General features: G+C 34.5%; 1 protein-coding gene across 2 annotated transcripts in view; it reads right to left on the minus strand.

Annotated features, from left to right (window-relative positions):
- Nucleotides 1-4785: 4785 nt before the first annotated feature.
- The window catches only part of IPCEF1 (interaction protein for cytohesin exchange factors 1), a 215816-nt gene continuing 215747 nt past the window's right edge, over nucleotides 4786-4854 (minus strand). For both annotated transcript variants that reach the window (XR_007462598.1, XR_007462597.1), the window contains exon 13: nucleotides 4786-4854. This exon is cut by the window's right edge and continues 8671 nt beyond it. The gene's annotated coding sequence lies outside the window, so the exon portion shown is untranslated.

Below are 4854 nucleotides of genomic sequence, written 5' to 3' on the forward strand. Positions count from 1 at the left end.
AGAGCAGGGAAGGGTCAGCGAAAAAGTGAGAGAGAATCCCAAGCAGGCTTCGCACTGTGAGCACAGAGCTCAACGCAGGACTCGAACCCACAAACCATTATATCATGACCTGAGCCAAAATCAAGAGTCTAACATTTAACCACATTTAACCAACTGAGCCACCCAGGCACCCTTGAACTAAATCTTATCATAATGAAATTCATAAATCAAATTGTATAATACAATTCCTAATAATGACTGGTGATCCCTTTATTTTAAGTAATGTTCACTACGATACAATTCCAGTGAAATCCAAAAGCAGGAATAGGTTACTGAAGTTACTTGCACCAGGATGTAGCTTGGCCCATAAGCATGGATATGCACATAAAAATATGAGTATCTCTTTTAAAGTATCATTTTCTTATAACAATGCTGAAGCTTCTGGTAGGAAATTGGGAGATCGGTTTGGTTGTTTTCTTATTGATCCTGAAGACCATTGAAGTGATCATGCTGGTTGTTCTCTAATAGGCTAGTTTCCCACTTAGAGACAGCTGGACGGTGAGCAGTTAAAGACACCATGGGGAAAAAGCCACCCTATACTTCATGCAGAATTGAACGAGAGGAAAGGGGAAATCCACTAAATGCTAACTGCCAGGTAACAGCCACACTGTTTCTGGCATAAATTTAAAAGCAAGAAGTGTTTCCTCTGGCTCTGGTTTTGCATAGTGCACAGATATCTTTGTAAAAAGTAGGAAATTAATCTTAGATTGGATCATAAACTAGTCATTTTTTTTTTACTCTGTTGTGTTAAAAGAGCATAGTTTTGACCTCTAGCTGTATTTTGTAATATTTTGAAGTCTAAGAAGCTCTTGTCAGCACTTTATAATGCTGGAGACTCCCACATACAAAAGCAATTTGAGTGTTAAGTGCCCACTGTGTGAGAAAATTCATAATGGGAAAAGTAAAACGTCAATAATATTTTTGATGTGTATTTTGTTTCCTAAGAACATCTATATTCATTTGAAAAAAGTTTCTATACATTTTCTCAAGCATATTTATTTAGTTCTTGGCTGGATGAACAGGTGACTTCCCGAGCTGTCGGGAATATCTTTGCAGCCTCTTGAAGATCAGAGGACTCTGTGATTCTTGAAATGTCTGGTTTGGTTGAACTTTCTGTTACCGATAAGGTCTTTACATTATGTGGCATTTTTGAACATAATTATCATGGACACACACACACTTAACAAAATGGAGCCTTGGAAATTGTATGGAAATTGTAATCAAAATAAAAAGCGATCAATGAAATAAAATTTACTAAGAACTTAGCTCCTTATTTGGAAGTCCAGCATCAATAAATTAATTGCAAGCTCTTTTACATTTATACTCGGGAAATAAAATGAAATTTAGAAAATGCTTTCAACTATACATTCTCTACTTAAAATCTTCATTTGAACTTCAAATTATGCTTTTATCTCCACCCAAACCATTAATTTCACTATAAAGTCTGAATGGTCATAAATTCTGATTTCATAAAATTCAGTGCTACAACTTATAATTTAATACTCCCACCATAAAAATTGCTGCTCTGTGAATATAAGAATATAAATTCCTATTAATTTAATGAGAATTTTAAAAAAGAAGTGCCAGTTTCCACTAACACATCCTTCTCTTGGCCATACATTTTCCGAATTTTTCATTTAATTAATAATAATTCTGAAAACTTAAAACAAGTGATCTTGTTGCTTTTATTTTGTTCTGTTAAATGAAAAAAAAATTGCAAGTGGAGCTTTAAAAAAAAAAGAAATTGGAAAATCTGTTTAATCAGATGTAACAGCCAAGCTTTTTTAAAAGGTGTGAATCTAAGCATTGGGTGCTCTGTCACTTGTCATTCAATTTTTTTGTAACACTAATGACACATTTTTGTTTTCCAAAGATAATTAAGATAATTTCCATTAGCGAAGGAGAGGAGGTGTGCTGCAGGCTTTTAATTATATTTGAAATTCAAGTAACTAAAAACAGTTTAAAAAGATACCCATGTTTCCATGGGAAAAATCAAAATATTGTTTAAAAGTATGTTTTGTTAAATGAGATTCTCTGTGGTTGATTTGGTACAAATATTTTTGTACAGATTCTCTCACATGCTGCCCACAAACTACTTTTTCCCCCAGCAATAAAAATGGCAGCAGAAATGTTGCTTCCTTTTTCTATAGTTCGAAGTCAAACCTACCAGAAGCAATCAACTGTCTATGCATTGATTTTGTTCTCACAGCTCCCATTCAGAGGTCTGACAAAAAAGCTGAATTGATCATTTTCCTTGAACATGTTGGGGACAAAAGGAAAGAAACAGATCTGCTGCTCTACATATGGATTCAGCTTCTATGCAGCACATATCCAAAGAGCTGATTATAGAAATGCCAACCAGTAGCGTAAAAAGAGGGTCTAGAATAGTTCATGTTTTACAGATTTTCTACCCAAGTAAATGAAATGATAATCACAGCATTAGAAAAATAGTACAAAGTCCATAGATTTAACGGTGGGCACAACATGCTTCCTGTGTTTAAGACCTTCCCCAAATCTGCCCGCAGCACAATAAATCAAAAATATTTACCTAGGTGTCTGTATTTCACCCGTGTGCCCTTGCCAGGAAAATAGAGGCAAATGAATACAGTTGACCTTGAACAACATGGATTTAAACTGCACAGGTCTATTTATAACTGGGTTCTTTTTCAATAAATACAGTATAGTCTTGTAAATGTATTTTCTCTTCCTTATGATTTTCTAATAACATTTTCTTTCTCTAACTTACTTTATTGTAAGAATACCGTACATAATATGTATAACATATAAAATATGTGTTAATTGACTATGCTATCTCTAAGGCTTCCAGTCAACAATAGGCTATAGTTAAGCTTTTGGGGAGTCAAAAGTTTTATGCAGATTGTCAACTGCATGCTGGGGAGGGGGGTTGGTCAGTTCCTCCAACCCCCTCATCCCTGCCCCCCCACGTCGTTCAAGGATCAACTATACAGTTTTGGTTGTGGTAACACCAAGGAGAAATGTTTAAAAATATATAACATTCTTTTCATGTTGATGGTCTGGTAGTTTTTCTTTAGTTTTTTGTTTGTTTTCTGGTTTTAATTAATGTCTTGGTCCCATCAGAATGTCTTTTTAATTATAGAAAAATAAATATTTCCATTTTCAGTAAAGACTAAGCTATCATTTTACACTTTATGCACATTTCCAGATAGGAGAGGATAGTCAGCTTTAGCTTTCAAAAGAATGAACTGCCAGATCCCAGTGGTCTCATGGGCAGATCAAAATGCTGACTTGTACATCAAACAGTGAGCACAACAGTATATTATTTTTACATTATTCCTATTTGACTGTTGAGGATAATTGTATGTAAAAATATAAACTTTTGACTGTATTACTCTTATTGTGCCAGAATACATAACCATTTGGGCTATATTGTGATTGTCTTGCATGTAATGTACAATGATATATATGACTAATAAAGAAAATCTGATAGCGATATATAGATTTTCCTCGTCTTTCTCATTTGCACATCATAACTTACCTGTTTAAAAAGGATATTGTCCAGGTGAATGTTGCCTGTCAGGAGTCTAAGAATTAACTAACAGATGACTTTGGCACTGAATAAGTACTTTATTTTTTAAGTTTTTGCTTAAATTCCACTTAGTTAACATACAACATAGTATTAGTTTCAGGTGTACAATATAGTGATTCTACACTTCCATACAACACCCTGTGCTCATCACAGCAAGTGCACTCCTTAATACCCATTACCTATTTAACCCATACCCCCCGCCCACTTCCCTTCTGATAACCATCAGTTTGTTTTCTATAGTTAAGACTGTTTCTTGGCTTGCCTCACTCTCTGTTTTTTCCCCCTTAGCTTGTTTGGTTTATTAAATTCCACATATAAGTGAAATCGTATGGTATTTGTCTTTCTCTGATTGATTTATTTTGCTTAGCATAATACTCTCTAGCTCCATCCATGTCTTTCCAAATGACAAGATTTCATTCTTTGTTGTGGCTGAATAATATTCCATTGTACATCTATACCACTTCTTCTTTATCCATTCATCAGTCGATGAGCACTTGGCCTGTTTCCATTATTTGGCTATTGTAGACAATGATGCTATTTTTGAATTAGTATTTTTGTATTCTATGGGTAAATACCTGGTAGTGCAATTGCTGGATCTTAGAGTAGTTCTATTTTTAACTTTTTGAGGACACTCCATACTGTTTTCCACAGTAGCTGCACCAATTTGCATTCCCACCAACAGTGCAAGAAGGTTCCCACTTCCCCACATCCTTACCAACATTTGTTTCTTGTGTTGTTGATTACAGCCATTCTGACAGGTGTGAGGTATTATCTCATTGTAGTTTTGATTTTTATTTCCCTGACAATTATTGATTTTCATGTGTCTGTTGCCCATCTATATGTCTTCTTTGGAAAATTTTCTATTTATTTTTTCTCATTTTTAATTGGATTGTTTGTTTTTTGAATGTTGAGTTTTATAAGTTCTTTATATATTTTGGATACTAGCCCTTAATCAGTATGTCATTTGCAAATATCTGCTCCTATTCTGTAGGTTAATTTTTTTAGTTTTGTTGATTGTTTCCTTTGCTGTGCAGAAGCTTTTTATTCTGATGAAGTCCCAATGGTTCATTTTTGCTTTTGTTTCCCTTGCCTCTGTAAACATATCTAGAAAGAAATTGCTATGGCCAATGTCAAAGAACTTACTGCCTGTACTCTCCTCTAGGACTTTTTTAAAGTTCTTATTTATTTATTTTGAGAGAGAGAGAGAGAGAGAGAGAGAGAGGAAGTAGATGAGGGGCAGAGAGAGA

The sequence above is a fragment of the Panthera uncia genome (genome assembly GCF_023721935.1).
Source record: "Panthera uncia isolate 11264 chromosome B2 unlocalized genomic scaffold, Puncia_PCG_1.0 HiC_scaffold_24, whole genome shotgun sequence".
In the NCBI taxonomy this organism is placed as follows: Eukaryota; Metazoa; Chordata; class Mammalia; order Carnivora; family Felidae; genus Panthera; species Panthera uncia.